Source organism: Manis javanica, chromosome 4 (genome assembly GCF_040802235.1).
Source record: "Manis javanica isolate MJ-LG chromosome 4, MJ_LKY, whole genome shotgun sequence".
NCBI classification, from domain to species: Eukaryota; Metazoa; Chordata; class Mammalia; order Pholidota; family Manidae; genus Manis; species Manis javanica.
This window is the reverse complement of record NC_133159.1, coordinates 67654179-67674651: the sequence shown is the minus strand read 5'-3', so window position 1 is coordinate 67674651 and position 20473 is coordinate 67654179. Positions and strand designations below refer to the sequence as shown.

Here is a 20473-nt window from a genome sequence, read left to right as displayed (position 1 = left end):
TTTAGAAGTATATATATAATATATATATATTCTTCTTGCCGGGTAAGGATGATAATGGGCAAGCTTTGTTACCTCAGTTCCAAAAAATGATCATCAGCAAAGAAACAGGAGAAAGTGCTGATGGAAGACAAGGTTTTGTGGTCAAGTGTCTATGACACTTGGTAGCCATGGTGACAGTAGGGTCACAAACTTTGCAACATGGGACAGCTCAGCTCCTCGGAAGGTCCCAGGGATCCGACAAAGGTAAAATGAAAAGCTGATTGTTTTGGATGCTTTATTGCAGTGTTTAGATGGAAATCTTTAACAAGACATTTTGAAGGGGTCTTGTATCTCCCTCAGAGATAAATCAGTCCTAGAGCCTAATCACAACCACAGTAGATTTACAGAACTAATTAAATGTACAGTTCTACCAGGTTTGTGTATTAAGAAATGGTCAGGATTGTGAAAGAGTGGAAGACTGAGGCACTGAATGGGAACCTTAGGGAAAAAAAAAAAAAGAAAACTAAGAATTGAACTCCCAAATACACCAGAAACATTCTTGTTTATGGAGGTAGATCCTGTCTACATGAGCTGGAGTAGTTACTCCTCAAAAGATTGCCAATTATTCTCAGTCTTAATTCCCAATCCTTTTATGTCCTGCAGGTATAAGAAGAGCTAGATGACAACATAGTTTAAATGGACACATGTGAGTACTGATCTGGAAGGAAACAGCCTGTCTGCTGAAAGAGTTGCAGAATTTTGCTTATTTGTATCATTGAGTCTGAAGAGCATGAATGAGAGGGATTCTAAGGTTGTTAGGCCAGTAGCATGAAATGTAAGACTAGTATGGCTTGAGTTTATTGAAATAAATCTATTATCAGCATTCACAATTTGTATTGATTTAAGAACTGGAAGTGAACATGAATAATATGCTAAGATGTTGAGTTGAAGGCAGGTCAATGAGATGTTGAAATTTGCAGAACATACTGAACAGGAAAGGTGCTCAAAGGCTCAAAGAAATTTAGAATGAATGTATTATTGGAAATCTGCTTAACCAATTCCAAGCTTCAACTCTAGGGGAATCTGAGGAGACACATTTTTCTTCAGGTCTTTGTAGAAACTCTGTGATCAACATTATTTTGTAAGCTGGAGATGATGGTGGGAGATGTTACGGAATTGAGCTCCCAAATATCCATGGGAGTAGTGGAATCCTGACATCCTGGGGTAACAGAGATGCCTACCTGCATGCAGAAAGGCAGAGACAATTGCCATAGTAAACTTCAGAGAGAAGTCCTGTTCAGAGTACTGCCCCAAGAAGAAATATACAGCTAATTGATCATACAAGCTCTAGGAATAAAACAGGTGACAGGCTATTAAGATACCATCTGAAATATATAAATGGGAAAATTCTAGACCTAATGAGCAGAAACCAGATTCAAATTTCTCTAGGGAATTTATGGTCTCTTACTCAAATTCTAAGCCTTTTCACAGAATGCAAGATACTAGTTTATGGAGAAAGCTACGTCTCTTTGAGGAAGTGTTCTTCAATGCAGCCACAAGTGAACCTGCCTCCACAATTTCACCCTGAGAAACATACAGCAATTTATGAAAGTAAGTACATACAGGAGAAAGAGTAAAATGCAGCCCGTGTTTTTCTTTAGACACTGGTTCTAGACCAACACTAACCTCAGTGACGTTAAACACACTGGACCAATTTGGAGCTTAAAGAGTTCAGAAGACAGATAGGGCCTCAGGTCAAGTCAAACTCACAGCGATTGTTTTCCTAGTCCCAAAATAAATAGTGAAAATAGGTATATTTAATACATAACCAAATACTCATATTAGTTCCTTGATTAATGAAAGATGCCCTGCAATGGTAGAAATGGCTTTGTGGAAGCTACTGAAGCATCCCACCTTCTTGTAATATATTAAAAGCAATACTGTACTCCTAGGGAAATTTCGGAGATTAGAACCACCATCAAAAAGTTGATTCCTATTATCTGCCTATTTACCTCTCCTGTTCAGCCAGCACAAAAAGGCAGACAGATTGGTCTTAAAACAGGGCTGTATTTTGCCAATTTAAGGGGTCTTCCCAAAATGAGCTACAGTTCAAATGTTGTGTTCACTCACTGTTTCTAGTATACAGCTTTAGATATAACATTTTTTTACCCTATTTTTCTGTTAGCAAATATCAGAAGCCATTTCCTTTTATTTGGCAATGAGAACAATACTTTCACTGTCTTACCTGAGGATTATTTCTAATTTCTTGCTTTCTGTCATAATAGAACAGAGAGACCTTGGCTTTCTGGCTATTCTACAAACCATGGCATCTGGCTATTATATTGATTACATTACGATAACTGAATATACCAGGCAAGAAGTAGCAACAAGCTAAATTGCCTTAGTATGATACATGATTGCTAGAGGATGGGAGATAAACTCCAAAAACCATCTGTCAAATCAGGTGTCAATTATGTCTCGATAAAGCTGGGGAAGAAATAAAAAATAAGGCACCACTTGACACTCTCAAAAAAAAGAAAAGAAATCCTCTGAAAGTGACAGATAAATTATTGAACCATTTACAGCCCACAAAGTTAACACATGCTTGACAAAATTGCTAATGTTGTAGATAATACACATCACATCTAAGTGTGCAGCTCCAACTTTGCTACATAATTAAGAAGGCAGTTTTAAATTGGGAACAAATAATAAATGTTCTGCAGCATCTCAAGGCTGTAGTACAAGCATCCCTGCATTGGACCTCATAATCAGCAAACCCAATAACTCAGAAACATTTGTGTCAGATACAAATACTGCGTAGAGCTCCTGGCAAATTCCAATGTGGGATTCTATTATGAAAGCAACTATTTTCCATTGGAAAAATAGACTAGATTTCTGTTAGGCCATGATAATGTCTAAGCACTTGACCATAGGGCACCATATAACTATGTGACTTGAAGTTTCCACTATGAAATGAGCGCTATTTTATTAAAATAATCTAAAATGTGAATGTGCACCACAGCATCCTATGCTGTTTCAAGCATGTCTGAAGAGTACAATTGCATAACCAGCTGTCTTAGACTCCCATGATATGTGCTTCTGTTAAGTGCTACAGTTTTTTTTCAGGAAAAATTCTTCCCTTTGAGAAGGGACTGTAGCTCCGGGGGTAAAATCTCAGGGCAAAATCCCTTTGAAATCTAAATCAGTCAAAGGAAGAAATGAAGTTGTAGAAATCCTTTTGTTTCTTACAAGCAGTGTACTTCTGCTCTCCTGTATCTCTTATGACCAGGTTGCAGAAGAAGAGGCCTCCACCCAAACTCTCCAGTCCAAATAAGCCCTCTCTCGCCCTTGTAATTAATTACCTATTGACTACTTCTCTCCACCCCTTGGAAACATCTACTGTATGGAGATTCACTAAAGCCAGCGAGAGATTCTGGAAATATCACAATTTTACCCACAGGACAGAATATCTGGTTGTCTAAGACAAGCTAAAGGACATAAATTCAAGATACACTGAGTTACATGCAGTGGCTAATGGGTTAGCTAGAAAGAACGAGAATCTGAATGGGCAGAGTATGAAGATATTCCTATGGAAGTTTCCTCACTGCAAGTCTGTAGTAGAGCAACTTCTCAATAATCTGATAAACAGCATGACGCTTCCTCTGGATGCCAATCAGCTTCTTTCCAGACCCCTTACCCCATGCTTGTTCACTAGGTTCATATACAAAGCGACAAAGAAAGATTGTACGTTAGCTCAACAATATACAATATAGTCTTCTTACAAAGGCTGATGTAATTACAACCCTGCTTATTGCCCAAACTGATGCTGGCTGATGGTGAGACTCTGATATAGCACTATTCCCCTGGCATACCAGCCAGCCACCTGGTAGAAGTGTGGAGACTTTCTATCATGGAGGAGACAGCAGTTTGTCCCCATAGGAAGAGATGTATTTTCACAAGTGATGTGCTTTACATGAACAGAATTTTTGTTAGTGCCTCCTTATGTGGCTGGTCTTTTGCTGTTGCCTTAAGTGATTTTGGTATTGCCATAGTATTTATACATTATTGCCTCTATTAAAAACAACTCATTTTATAGCAAAATAAGTACAATAATAGTTATATGGGTTCTGCCACATGTGCTAATACCAGTGGCATTTAGCTACACAGAATTCTGGAATGGTCTGCTGAAGGCCTGTTTAAGGGACCAGTTGGGAGCTAATGGTCTGCAAAGCTAGTGAAATTTCCTATAGGATGTAGCATATGTGTGAAATCAAGGCCCAAGAGATGGTGCCTTCTTCCTCATAATCAGAATTCACTGTTAAGGAAACAATGGGTAACGGTAAAATGGGATTTATGTTGCTAACATATCTACTAACTGGACTAAGGGATGCTGTGCACTGAATTGTGCCCCCACCCTCAAATGCATATGTTGAATTCCAAATCTGCAATATGATTTTATTTGCTGATAGGGCTTTTAGGAGGTAATTAAGGCTTAATGAAATCATAATGGTGGAGTCCTAATCTGATAGGATTAGTAGACTTGTTAGAAGAGAAAGAGACCCTCTTTCCAGGTACATATACCAAGGAAAGTTCATGTAGAAGTCAACTGTCTCAAGAAGGAAGATAGCCTTCATTAGAACCTGACTGTGCTCCTACCCTAATCTCATACTGCCAGACTTTGTGAGAAAGTAAATTTCTGTTGTTTAAGATACTTGATCTTTGGTAGTTCGTTATGATACCCAAGCAAACTAAGACAAGGGTGTTTTGCTTCCATCCCATAATCTTATGCTGTGCACTCTTAGAGGCATTAGTGATCATGGTAGAACATGCTCCTTATTGTATTAAGATGGAACCTGAAACTGCCTTATTACCATTTTGGATGCCACAGGCTATTAAACAGTCAGAGAAAAGGTTCATTCTTCTCTTACGGTGGTTGAAAATGAGGTTAATTCTAAAGTCTGTAAGCTAGGACAGCACAGATCCCAAAGGATTCACTGAGGTGCTGCTTAGTGCAGTATCCAATAATCAGGCCAGTGGGAAATAGAGGTGGTCTACAAAAAACACTTGGAGTTGGGTCATCTCACTAAGTAAAGAACACTGTCCGATTGAGGTGCTGTCAGATAGCAAAAAGAATATAGAATTTGAGGACAAAAACAGGAATGATGCATACCTACACTTGCTTAGTGGCCAGCTACAGACTGGAACAATTAAATATGAATATTAAATTATTTATTTTCTCTCCATTTTTTCCTTGCTATTTAAAAAAGGAATAGAAATATTAGCTAGTATTTTAGATTTCAGGTGTTAGTCTGACTGAACTGATAACATGACTTGCCAATCATAAGATAGCTAAGAAGATATTGTGCATTCCTTGTTGGCAGGACAAGAGGAAGAAAGATAACTGGGTCAAGGACAAAAAGGTGGACATTGTCATTTATCTTCCATGTTCACCTCCAGGTCCATCATGCCCCTTCCTTATTTACTGTTGACCCTCAAAAGCTCACCTGTATGGACTGGGCTTCCATGATCTTTGGTTACTGATTGGGAGAGACCAATAGGAAGCCTTCACAGAATATCAGAGTGAGGGAGAAGAGGGATGTCAGAAGTTTTAAGTTTTGAAGCTTCTATTTCATCATCTCCTATTTCCACTTTTGTAAGTGCCTAGCATCTTAACTATGCTAAATAACCTCTGTGCCTATTCATGTAATATTCTCTGAAATTTGCTTCCCTCCTTTTCCTTGGAAAATTCTTATAATTCAGGAAATGTTCAGGGGTAGCCTTTTCTAGGAAACCTTTCCTGATTCTCCAGGTCACTCTCACTACCCTTCCCTTATACTTTTATTTAAATTTTGCACATATCATGATCAATTGTCCTAATATGTTATATTCTAACCACCAGTCTAGTAGACTCTCTCTTCCCTGAGACTGGGGACCAGGTTTTTTTCATACTTGTATTCTAAGACACAGACATCGTTTTGACATTTAGTAAATTCTCAGTAACACTTGTTACACCAAAGTTTCAATAAGTAAGCAGAAGGAAAAAGGTGAAGTACAACAGTGGGAAGCACAACTGCTGGAAGGCAGAGGCAGTTAAGATTCCTGGTCTCAGGGATGCTCATAGTGTGAGGTAAAGGGAGTCTCAGGGCATTAGGATGGTATTGGTAGGTGCAAGGATAGCCTCAATTATAGATGGTGAAAGCAGCTTTACAAGTTCTAGTTTGTCTACAGACAAGTTTTAATGCAAAGGCTTTGATGCAATGGAGGATTCAGTATATTCATCAGTAGAAGGTTAGCAGAACTGAGAGAATGAAACTATGTTTCTAAGAAACAATAACCTAGAAATGCCACTATTGATTCAATACACCTTTCTCAGCTGTGCCTAACCTAGGTATTTCTGAGCCTAGAGAAAAACTGTTTTGTCAATGCCTACTCCCAGCTCCAAGTACCCTAGTTAAATGCTGAAGGCACTTTAAAATCGAGCAATTAAGGACTCAAGAGACATCCTCATAACATTTTAAAAACACTCACTGGCTTAGCTGTCCCTGTTTCTGTTAAACTCCTGATCTGATCTGTTCAGTGCAAAGCTGCGAGTGTTAACTCTAGCAGTAATACACTGTAAGTTTTTTGGAAGAGACACAATGAGTTATTTTGATTTATAATTATGTAACAAGTTAAATTATGTTATAAACTTGTCTTCTGAAAAGTTTAGAGAATGACATCTGTAGAGAAGCATTTTTTTCCCAAAAGAGTTTGATTATGATGATCTAATTTAAGAAAACTTATAAAATAGAATTTAGAAAAAAAAACTAAAATAGGATATACACATTCTAAAACAAACATATATCTTCAAGCCAACCATAGAGGAGATATTTAATAAGTATTTATTGAGTGCATACATCCTTAATTAAATACACTGAAATTGAAAACTAATGAAATTATTTATATTAACAGAAACCAGAGGCTATTCTTTTCCTTTGGTTTCTGCAGATGTTCATAGCAGCAAAAGTTGATACTAATGCATTATAAGTAAACGTGCTATAGGAATCACTGCCAATAATCAGCTGTGAAAAGGTCATCTGCAGATGCCTCAAGTATATTTACGCACTTCCTCTCTGGGTACTATATTCAAGCCTGGTGTCTCTTTCAACTAATATGTTGAAATGGCTTGGTTCTTGGATTAGTAATTCTGGAAAATTTTTCCTGAACTTTCCTTTAAAGTAAACACACTGTTGTGAGAAATATGGTGAGCAATGTTTCTTGGGAAACTTAACTAAGTTTCCACTTATCCTAAAGCATAATAAGATATTTGTTTTCTTTATTTTTGATAACCATCTATAACTGTACCATCTTTAACTGTGAGCTGCAATGTACCATACACACTTCAACATGCACACATACCTTTTCTTTAAAAACAAACAAACAAGGAGAACAAACCTCCAACAAATCAACTATATTCTAATATGGGAAAAATGAGCTACTATCAACACCATAAATGGGCAGAGCCAGGCTTCTAGCTAGTGACTTAGAGTTGGCTACTTAAATTAAGGTAAAAAGATGTGCAATATATGGATGATTGAGATACCAGTTTAATCACTTTCTTCATGGGTTGGAGGTTGATTGTTATTTAATCCAGCAGGCTTTTCTTTTCTCCCTGAGTATCTCTGTTGCTACTTATGTTGCGAAATGAAAAACTAGGATAGAAGATATTTTTTTTTTGAGAGGGCATCTCTCATATTTATTGATCATATGGTTGTTAACAATAAAATTCTGTATAGGGGACTCAATGCTCAATGCACAATCATTAATCCACCCCAAGCCTAATTCTCATCAGTCTCCAATCTTCTGAAGCGTAACGAACAAGTTCTTACATGGTGAACAAGTTCTTACATAGTGAGTAAGTTCTTACATGGTGAACAGTACAAGGGCAGTCATCACAGAAACTTTCGGTTTTGATCACGCATCATGAACTATAAACAATCAGGTCAATTATGATTGTTCGTTTGATTTTTATACTTGATTTATATGTGAATCCCACATTTCTCCCTTATTATTATTATTATTATTATTATTATTATTATTATTATTATTTTTAATAAAATGCTGAAGTGGTAGGTAGATGCAAGATAAAGGTAGAAAACATAGTTTAGTGCTGTAAGAGGGCAAATGTAGATGATCAGGTGTGTGCCTATAGACTAAGTATTAACTCAAGCTAGACAAGGGCAAAAAACATCCACAGATGCAGATTTCTTTCAGAACAGGGGGGGTGAGGTTCTAAGCCTCACCTTTGTTGATCCCCAATTTCTCACCTGATGGCCCCCCTGCGACTGTGCCTGTCTTAGGTTGTTCCTCCCTTGAGGAATCTTACCCGTCTCTGGCTAACCAGTCATGTTCCGGGGCCATACAGGGAAATGTAAAGTTGGTAAGTGAGAGAGAAGCAATATTCTTTGAAAAGGTCAGCTTTTTACTTCTTTGCAGGTTTATGCCCTGTGGCTTCTATGCCCAGCATTTGTCTTGAGGTATCTTTACCACTTGGAAGAATTATGATACTCGGTAATTTCGATATGAGGCACGAATTCTACTTAGGGGTTGTAATTATGAAGGAAGAAGAGAAGCTATAGAAGTAGCAGGCGGAAGAAAACATGGGGAGATTGATTATTTCTTTGACATACAGAAGATACTTTTTTTTGAAAGGTAAAGAAAACACAAACTTTGATGTTTATGCTAGACAAAGCAGTTTAAGATATGTAATTGCTGTGTGGGTCAGCAAAAGAAGATGTGCATTTCATTCAAAGATTTCCTGAATTCTTGAAAATCAAGGTGCTGGCTAAAATATGTTTTATTTCTATGTAAAGAAGGTAGTTGTTGCTCCTTTCTAACTTTTTCTCCATCAAAATCAGAGTTTTAAAATTGTCAGGCCACAGCAGGTCTGATGATGAGATGGAATAAATGAGCTGACAAGTGAAGGAGAAGTTTAAATGTGTCCTACATCTGTCTCATTTACCTTTTCTTCTCTAGTCTAGTTCATTTCCACAGAGAGGGTGCAAATTTCAAAATAGCTGTTTGAAACACTTTTAGAAATTTCAATTTCAGGGTGTTTGTAAATTGCCTTGTATAGTAAAAAGTTATATTTACTCTATATAAGGGAGCAAAAGGAATACAGAAGGAAAAAGGGAATAAGGGAAACAATATATTCGCTGCAGTTGGGACCCAAGCCCTTCCCTCACTCCAGCCCACAATCAGGAGGGAGAGGTACAGCGTGGGGAGGATATAAATGCTCAGGAATCCTGCATGCCTGACTCTGGAGATCTGCTCCAGAAAGACAAGTCCACATTACACTGGGCTTTGGTGATTAATAGGATTGCACACCGTGGAGAGTTGGGGCACTCTGGGGAGATAAGATTCTTGTCACTTGTGCTGGAAAGGCATGCTCTGTTGATCCCAGTGAGACCCAACACCAGCAGTGGGAAGTGCACCAGAGTTGCAAGGGTCTGAGGAAGCTCTGTCTAGAGAAAAATGACACTTTCCGAGCTCTCCCTCAGACTAACTGGATGGGTGCTTGAGAGAGCCAGCTCTGAATGCTCCATCTCTCTTGATGGTGGCTCAGTCCTTGTGGCAGTGTTCCCCTGCACACCCACACCACCTGGCACACTCAGCTCAGCAGTGGTCCAAATTTGCTGCCTGGCAGACAGTGAGCAGACCATACTTTCCCAGCCTTTCCTCAGCCCAACTGGTCAAGGGATTGTGGAAGTCAGCTCTGAAACGCTCCAGTTGCCTTGCTCGGGGCTCAGCCCTGTGGCAGTGCTCCTCTGTTTATCTATCTGCCCTTCACAGCCTGCTCATACCAGAAACAAGCAGCCATTGCTGGCAGGCAGAGGATGGCCTACCCACAACTAATCACAACAGAAACAACTCTGCTCCCTCAAAGGAGATACAGAGACAAGATGGGGGAATCGGCCATTGCCAGCAGACAGGTAGAAAGGCAGGTACCACCCACAGCCCACTAACAGCAACTGTGGCTCAACCATAAAAGAGGACCAGGCACTGGTGAGCAAGCAGTCTTGAGCTTGTGGGCACCATATGATGCCACCTCATAAAGTCATACTTTCAAGACCAGGAGGCATAGCTGATCTATCTCATACAAAGAAAGAAATATTGAAACCCATACAAAATGAGGAGGCAGAGGAATATATTTAAAAAAACATATGACAAAACACAAGAAAAGGAGCCAAAGGAAATAGAGATGATTCTTCTTAATAAAGAATTAAAACTAAGTATCCTAAAGATGCTCACTAAACTGGGGGAAATAATTGATATCAGTGAGAACTTCAACAAAAAAGATATAAAATAAGAAAACAGCCACTCAGAGCTGAAGACTATAACTGAAATGAAAAATACAATAGAGGAAATGAATAGCAGATTGCTGGAAATAGAGGAAAGAATCAGTGTGATGGAAGATAGAGAACAGAATCAAGCTGAGGAACAGAGAGAAAAAAGGATCTCTAAAAATGAGAAGATGTGAAGAGAAGTGTATGGCAATTCCAAATGAAAGAATATTTGCATAATAGGAGACCCAGAAGGAGAAGAGAGAGACAAAGGAATAGAAAGTCTCTGAAGCTGAAAACTTTTCCATCTGGGGGAAGGAAATAGACATCGAGGTCCTGAAAGTACAGAGAAGCCCTAACAAGAGGAACCTCAAGAAGATAAAGCCAAAACATATATTAATTAAAATGGCAAAAATTAAAGACATAATTTTAAAAGCAGCAAGAGAGACAAAGGCAGTTACTTACAAGGGAAACTCCATAACGCTATCAGCAAATTTTTCAGCAAAATCTTTACTGGCCAGAAAGGAGTGGCACGAAATATTTAATGTATTAAAAGGGAAGAACCTACAACCAAGACTTCTCTATCCAGCCAGGTTATCATTCAAATATGAAGGAGAGATGAAAAGTTTCCCAGATAAGTAAAGTTAAAAGAATTCACCACCATTAAACTGGCCTTGCACAATATGTTAAAGGGATTTCTTTAAATGGAAATGTTCTTAAGCCTTTATGTTTTTCTTCAGTCAAAATATACCTACAATAGAGGTGGTAGATCAATTACTTACTAAACAACTATGAAGTTAAAAAAAATTAAATCAACTATACACAAAATTAGTCAAGGTATACACAAAAGTAGATTATGACATGTAATGTGGAGGAGAAATCATACAAAGTTGTACCTTTAGATTGTGTTTGAAATACAGTGACCATCAACTTAATATACACTCATTTATTTGGAAACTATCTGTGGATCTTATGGATCTATGGGTCTTATGGATCTTAGACAAAATAGATTTCAAACATAGTAACAAGAGGCAAAGAAGGACATTATATAATGAAAATATATTTCATGCAAATAATAGGGAGAAAATCTCAGGAGTAACAGTACTTATATCAGACAAAATAGATTTCGAGACAAAGTAACAAGAGGCAAAGAAGGACATTACATAATGAAAAAGGGATCAGTCTAAAAAAAGGATATAACCATTATAAATATCTATGCACCCAACATAGGAGCAACTAAATATGTAAAGCAAGTACTAACAGAACTAAAGGGGGAAATAGACTACAACTCAATCATATTAGGAGACTTTAACACACTGCTTACATCAATGGAGAGATCAACCAGACAAGAAATAAATAAGGAAACAGACACTAAACAACCCATTAGACCAGATGGACTTAACAGATGCATACAGAACATTCCAGCCAAAAATGGCAGGACACATTTTTCTCAAGTGTATAAGGAATTTTTTCCAGAATGGATATCACATATTAGGTCACAAGAAGAATATAAATAAATTCAAAATGATTGAAATAGAATCAAGCATCTTTATAGATGGCAATGATATGAAACTAGAAATTGATTATAAGAAGAGTACTGAAAAAAACACACACACATACAAACACATGGGGGCTAAACAACATGACTGAATAGTCAACATACAAACACATGGGGGCTAAACAACATGACTGAATAGTCAGTGGATCAATGAACAAATCAAAGAGGACATCAAACAATAAATAGAGATGAATGAAAACAAAAACATCAGGAGAATAATTCTGTTTACAGTTACATCAAGAATCTAGTGGCTCAAAATATGTGGAATGCAGCAAAAGCAGTTCTAAGATGGAAGTACGTAGCAATACAGGTCTGTCTCAAGAAACAAGAAGAATCCCAAATAATTTAACCTCACAATTAAAGAAATTAAAATAAAAAAAGAACACATAAAGCCTAAGTTGGTAGAAGGAGGGATATGATGAAGATTAGAGCAGAAATAAAATAGAGAAGAATAAAACAACTGAAAAAAATCAATGAAACCAAGAGCTGGTTTTTCGAGAAGATAAACAAAATAGGTAAACCTCTAGCTAGACTTATCAATAAAATAAGAGAGAGGACACAAATAAAATTAGAACCAAAAAAGGATTAGTTATAACTGACACCACAGAAATATAAATAATTATTAGAGAATTCTATGAAAAATGATATGTCAATAAATTTGACAACCTAGAAGACATGGAAAAATTTCTATAAAAAGTATAACCTTCCAAGACTGACCCAAGAAGAAACATAAATCTGAACAGATCAATTACCAGTAATAAAATTGAACTGGTAATCAAAACTCCCCCAACAAATAAAAGTACAGGACCAAATGGCTTTACAGCTGACTTCTACCAAATGTTTAAAAAAAGAGCTAATATCTATCCTTCTAAAAGTATCCTAAAAAGTTGAAGAGAAGGGCATACTTCAAATTCATTCTATGAGGCCAGCATCACTCTAATACCAAAACCAAAGACAAAACAAAAGAAGGAAACTCTAGACCAATATACCTGATGGACACAGATGCAAAAGTCCTCAACAGAATATTAGCAAACTGAATTCAAAACTAAATAAAAAAGATCGTCTATCATGACCAAGTGTGATTTACTCCAGGTGAAAGGATGGTAGAATATTTGTAAATTAAGCATTATCATACACCACATTAACAGAACAATTAAAAACCATATGATGATCTCAATAGATGTTAAAAAAAGCATTTGACAAAATTCAATGTCCATTCATGATAAAAACTCTCAACAAAATGGGTATAGAAGGAATATATCTGAGCAAAATAAAGGCCATATATGACAAATACACAATTAACATTACACTCAATGGTGAAAAGCTGAAAGCTCTTCTTCTAAGATTAGGAACAAGACAAGGATGCCCACCCTCCCCATTTTTATTTGACATAGTACTGGAGGTCCTAGCCATGGCAATCAGACAAAACAAAGAGAGAAAAGGCATGCAGAACTGGTATGGAAGAAGTAAATTGTCACTCTTTATAAATGACATGATACTATATTTTAAAAACCCTAAAGATGCCACCAAAACTATTAGAACTAATAACAGGATTCAGCAAAATTGCAGGATACAAAATCATTATACATAAATCTGTTGCATTCCTACATACTAACAATGAACTAACAGAAAAAGAATCAGGAAAATAATTCTGTTTGCAGTTACATCAAGAAGAATAAAATACCTAGGAATAAAACTTATCAAGCAAATTAAAGACCTATACTCTGAAAACAATAAGACACTCATGAGAAAAGTTAAAGAGGATAACAATAAATGGAAATCTATCCCATGCTCATGGATGGAAATAATATTGTTAAAATGGCCATCCTGCCACAGCAATTTAGATATTTGATGAAATCCCTATCCAACTGCCAATGGTGTTTTTCAATGAATTAGAGCAAATATTCCTAAAATTAGATGGAATCACAAAAGAACCTGAATAGACAAAGCAATCTTGAGAAAGAACAAAGCTGGGTTTATCACACTTCTTGATCATACTACAAAGCTATAAAAATCAAAACAGTATGGTACTAGCACAAGAACAGACCTGCAGATCAATGTAACAGAATAAAGAGCCCAGAAAGAAACCAACACATGTCTGGTCCATTAACATACAATAAAGGAGCCATGAATATATAACGGCGAAAAGACAGCCTCTTCAAAAACTGGTGTTGGGAAAACTGGACAGCTACATGTAAGAGAACAAAACTATATTACTGTCTAACTCCATACACAAAAGTCAACTCAAAATGGATCAAAGTTCTAAATTGTAATTCATGAAACCATAAAACTTTTAGAAGATAAGTAGGCAAAAATCTCATGAACATAGGCATGAGTAATTTTTTTTTTGGATACATCTCCTTGAGCAAGGAAAGTAGAACTACAGCAAACTAAAATGTTTCTATACAGCAAAGGACACCATTAACAAAACAAAAGGCAATGTATAACATGGAAGAATATATTTGTAAATGATATATCCAATAAGGGGTTAACACCCCAAATAAATGAGGAACTCATATGCCTCAATACCAAAATAACAAATAACCCAATTAAAACATGAGCAGAGGACCTGAACAGACATTTTTTCCAAAGATGATATTCAATGGCCAACAAGTGCATGAAAAGATGCTTCACTTCATTGTCACGGAATTGCAAATCAAAACCACAATGAGGTATCACCTCACACCAGTCAGAATGGCCACTATCCAAAAGACATGAAATAACAACTGTTGGTGAGGATTTGGAGAAAAGGAAACCCTCTACACTGTTGGTGGGAATGTAAATTGGTGCAGCCAGTATGGAAAGCAGTATGGAGATTCCCTAAAAAATTAAAAATAGAAATACATATGACCCAGTAATTCCACTTCTAGGAATTTACCCAAAGAATGCAAAATCTCTGACTTGAAAAGAATGCACTCCTATTTTTATTGCCACAGTAGCCAAGACATAGAAGCAACCTAAGTGCCCATCAATAGATGAATGGATAAGAAATTGTACCATTTCCAACAACATAGATGGACCTAGGAGGTATTACCCTCAGTGAAATAAGCCCAGCAGAGACAGTCATATACCATATGATTTCACTTATATTTGAAATCTAAAAACAAAAAAATCCCTAAGGAACAAAATGATAGACTCAGAGACACCGAGAAGTGACTAGCAATTACTGTGGGAGAGGGGTTAAGATGGGTGGGTGAAATATGTGAAGGGAACAAAGAAGCACAAAATTTCAATCATAATATAAATTAGTTATGGGGATGAAAGTACAACATAGAGAATATCGTCAATATTCTGTAACATTGTTCTATGTTGACAGATTGTAGCTACACTAGTTGGAGTGAGTATTTAATAGTATATATAACTGTTGAATCTCTAATTTGTATACTTTAAACCAATGTAATATTGTATGTCAAAGAGTATATAAATTATACTTCAATAAATATATGTCAACACAAAAAGTAATGAACTATGACTTAATGATTTTTTATAGCTTATAACTTTTATTATTTTAAAAGAACTTTTTGAAGTAAAGATGCAGATTTTTATCATGTATCAAAATTGTGTATTCAGATTAAAAATATAAGAAAAACAAATTGGTTAAGATATTTCTAAAATTTCTTTATATACAGAATCTGACATTCTCAAGTCACTTTTTGGCTCACAGTCACCAATTTTTTTCCCATGAAACACAATTATTTGTGTATTTCTTAGGACATTGCTCCAGAATTGCTACCAGGACTTTTTCCCAAGGCTGCTGATCCCCATTTTGTATGTTTTAAGGCATAGGTACAAGTAAGGACAGCTGCATAATGGTAGTTACCTGCTATACAAAATGTTCAAGGTACTCCCTGATTTTAGAAATGTTAAAAGATGAAAAAGAAAATGTGACTCAGAATTAGCTAGATTATAAAAACAACATGAGAATATTTTATGTGTCATGAAATAAAAGATAACCAATTATAGCAAGGTCAGCTCTGTTATTCCCACCTTCCTACAAATAGAGTATAATTTGACAATTTAGAGAGCGATAATAGAAATTCAAAATACATGATGAAAGACTGTGTGACTGAAGGTAATTAATATCTGATATTAGAGGTTTGGGAAAATAAAGTGAAATAAAGCAAAACACTTCTTTTTGTAGACATGGTTGACTGCTTTAAAATACTTTTCTATTGACTACTTTATGATTCTACGCCACCCAAATTAAATTCTCTAGATGTCATTCTAAACTGCTCTACTTCTCTTAATCAAAATATTCAATAGATCATGTCACAGCTAATTCACTGCAGTTGCTTAATTAAATAACAATTCATAAATAACAATGTTTATGAGAACAATAAATTGGATAAAAGATGGTCATTGAAAATCTTTAAAATTGAAATCATGTCATAAACCTTGTTTTTTTACTTTTATTTTTTTAATTCTATAGCTGGGCTGCAACATTCAATTGGATTTGGTTTTGTTTTACATCAAGAACAGCATATACTAAACAGGCAGTCCAAGATGGATAGGAAGATCTTGGACTCACCTTCTCTCAGAGACACAACAAGTCTATAACTACATATGGAACAATTCCCTCTGAAAAGAGCATAAGAACTAGCTGAACAGTTACTACACAACAAGGAATAAAAGGGCCAAGCTGAGATTGGTAGGAGAGGCAGAGATGTGGTCTTGCCCAAAACCCCAATGCCTGCACAGTATCCACCATTGGGAGGGGCCTTACGAATATTGAACTCCTCCATGAGGAGTGAGGGGTTTGTGCCCCACATCAGGCACTCCAGTCATTGAGACCTTCACTGGAGAGGTGAACCCCAAAAACATCTGAATCTGAAAGCCATTAAGGGCTTATGTCCAGGAAAACCATAGGACAATAAGAAATGAAGACTTTGCTCCCAAAGGGTTTACATGCAGATTTAGTCATCCTGGGACTCAGCACTGAAACAGCAGTTTGTAAAGGGCTCTGATATTATGGGAAGGAGATTTATTTGCTAATCTTAAAGCATTTTCCAGAAGGGCAAAAGCCTATTGGGACTTTATCCAGGAAGGGAGGTGCTAACCTGCACCGTTTTTATATTCTCTCTCTACCTTGCTACTGCTGGTGCTGGCAGGCACTGTTTTTTTTACTGCCTCTCTTATGTCTGTCACTCATGCCCCTGCACAGATTCTACAACGCCACCAGAGGCAGTGAACAAGTACCACACCACTCCATATTACTGCTATGACAGGTGAACACCCTGACCCCCACCATGTTACTGTTGCAACCCCCACTGAGGCAACAAGTGGGCACCCCACCTGCTACTCTTGCAGTCAAGTCAGAGGTGACAGGCAGGCACCCTGCCCCCACGCTGCACTTGTGGCCCTGCCCCTGCAGTCCTCAAAGAAAAAGAGCAAGAGAAAAAAAAGAAACAGAGAGGAACTACAAAACAGCTAGAAAACAATTAACAAAATGGCAAGTATATATATATTAATTATTATTTTAAATGTGGATGTACAAAATTCTCTAATCAAAAGACAGAGCGGTTGAATGGGTAAAAATGCAACCCATCTGTATTTTGCCTGTAAGAGATTCACCTCAGGTGTTAAGAGACTCACAGATTGAAAGTGAAGGGGTGGAAAAAGATGTTTCCTGCAAATGTAAACAAAAAGAAAGCTGGGGTAACTATACTTATATATGAAAAAATAGGCTTTAAAACAAAGACCTTAATAAGAGAAAAAGATAGATGTTACATAATAATAAATAGGTCAATACAACAAGAAGATGCAACACTTGTAACTATTTATGTATCCCACATAGGAGCACCTAAATATATAAAGTAAGTATTAACGTAACTAAAAGGAGAAATTAACAGTGATATAATAATACTGGGAAACTTTAATGCACCACTAACCTCAACGGATAGATCATAGACAGAGACCATTAAGGAAACATTGGCCTTAAATGACACATCAGAACATCAGACCAAATGGTCTTAATAGACAAATGTAGAACACTTGATCCAAAAGCAACAGTACACGCATTCCTCTCAAGTGCACATGGAGCATTCTCCAGGGTCGATTGTATACCAGGCCACAAAATATGCGTTAGTAAATTTAAGAACATTGAAATCATATCAAGCATCTTTTACCAAGTGGTATAAAGCTAGAAATCAATTATAGAAGAAAATTGGAAAAATGATAAATATGACAACATGCTACAGAACACAGTATGGATTAATGAAGAAATCAAAGAAGAAATTAAAAAAAAATACCTTGAGGCAAATGAAAATGAAAATGCAATGTGCCAAAATACATGGGATACAGTAAAAATAATCCCAAGAGGGATATTTTTAGTGATAAAGGCCTATTTCAAGAAATAAGAAAAATCTCAATGAAACAACCTATCTTTATAACTAAAGGAATCAGAAAAAGAATCAACAAAGGCCAGTGTTAGTAGAGGGAATAAAATAATGAGTGGAAATAGAGATCAGCAAAACAATGGAAAAGGTCAGTGAAACTAAGAGTTGCTTCTTTGGAAAGATAACCTTAATTGACAAATGTTTATCTAGATTCACTAATAAAAGGAAAAAAAAAGATCAAGTAAATAAAATCAGAAATGAAAGTAAACATTACAAGTGATACCAAACAAATACAAAGGATCATAAAATATAAATACTACTTGATCTTTCTTACATGTGGAATCAAAAAGGCAAAACAAAACAAAAATCATAGACATGGAATAAATTGATGGTTGCCCGTGATGGGAGTGGCAGTGAAGGGGTAGGTGAAACAGGTTAAGGGGATCAAAAGGTGCAAAGTTCCAGTTATAAAAGAAATAAGTAATGTGAATATAATGTATGTTGTGGTGACTATGCTCAATAATATTGTATTGCAAATTTGAAAGTAGCTAAGAAAATGTTAACATTTCTCACCGCAAGAAAAATAATTTTTTAACTTTGTATGTTGACAGATAGTAACTAGACTTATTATGGTAATCATTTCACAGTGTATACAATGAAAATCATGTTGTATACCTGAAACTAACACAGTTTGTCAATTATACTTCAATAAAAAATACCATATATTGCCATAGAGACAAGACTTGACACAACCATTCATCTTAATAAATGGTTTGTGAAAATCTGAAATAACATCTCTCCACAAAAGACTGCCTAAAATCATCATACTTAATATTTAATACTTCCACCTAAATTACGAGTAAGTATTCACTTTGTCAAATTTTTAAAATCAAATTTAATTGCATTAGAAGACATCCATCATACTATGACACTGTATTATGTCTTCATTTGTATTATTTCCAAAATGTTTACTTAAAAACACATTGTGTATCTTTCTGAATTTAATTATGATACTTATAGCATCATTTTTCATTTTTCAGAGGAATGCAAATATAAAACATGCATCTTTTATAGTCTAGATCACATAAAATGTGATCATGCCTCAGACTTTGTTGAGGAAATAGCCCTGAAACTCAGAAAATTAAAAAAGCAACAGTAATTTGAATGACGAAAGGAGGAAGACAGGCATCAGTCACACTGATGTGAACAAAAAAATAAGGGGATAGGTCGACTCTGATTGATGTTCTAGAAACACCAGAAAATTTCAAGCTTGAAAACTGGTTTTTAATATGCCAAGCATCTGCCAACAATCTATTATAACTAAAGATACCTCTACTGAGCATTTTCTGATCAGGTACAGTGTTTCAGACATGAATTTAACTTTAGGCTTGAAGTTAGCTACTGTGACCGATTCTTAGATTTCCTTGAAGAAAGTAGCTTAAAAGCTCTCAGATAAAATGAAAACCATGAATTTTAATTTAGGAATGTAAATTTAAGTTTAAGAATGCAAAAATAATATTTTATTAGGCTGCATTTCCTTTTAAGAGCAGATTTTATAATGAAAGGGCAAGCTATCCAAACACAAAAATCTAATATTTAGTTATTCTTATTTTCCTTGTGAATAAAAAGTCTGTTGCCACAGGGAAAATAAAGACCATCTGTAATATTATGAAAAACACTTTTTGGGGAGTGTTTTAAAATCGCAATCATTGGATTTTAAGGTTGTAAATGATTCTGAATTATATTTAGGCAATACACTAAACAGAAAGTTGAAAATTAAAATTTCCAAAAGGGCAACTCTGCCACTTGTTTAAAGATATTTGAAAAAACAAAAACAACATTTACCCTTTTCAGCAATTTATTTAAATTAAATTAAAAATCTCGTGGAATGTCCAAACACTGGTTTATTCTGTGATTTGAGCTATTTTTCATTAGCTTCAGCAGAAACAGAAAACATTTGGTTACCCTGCTCAGTACAAAGGAGGAAGGATAAAATTTCTCATTTATAGAGCAACTACTGCTGACTCTATATTCTTCCTAATAATATCTCATTCAATCCTTACAAAGTGATGCATGTCATACATATACATGTATATGTACATATGTGTGTGAGAAATTAAGTGTTCAGATAGAATTAAAGTTGCTATTCAGTAGACCTTAAATTAGGAACATTGTTACCGATTCCCAGTTAGACTCAGTGTAATCCCTTCGGTCCTTGAAGTGGAAGAGAAAAGCAGAAGAGTAAGTCAGAGATGAAGGAGTGAAGAGGAGAGTTTTGA

The 20473-nt window shown here is 36.0% G+C and overlaps 1 long non-coding RNA gene across 1 annotated transcript in view; it reads left to right on the top strand.

The window, feature by feature from the left end:
• The first annotated feature begins 201 nt into the window (after positions 1 to 201).
• Positions 202 to 20473, top strand: part of LOC140848699 (uncharacterized) — an 82014-nt gene continuing 61742 nt past the window's right edge. The window contains exons 1-3 of the long non-coding RNA XR_012129806.1: positions 202 to 243; positions 643 to 685; positions 1471 to 1590. This is a non-coding gene — a long non-coding RNA (uncharacterized lncRNA). The remainder of the gene's footprint in view (positions 244 to 642; positions 686 to 1470; positions 1591 to 20473) is intronic.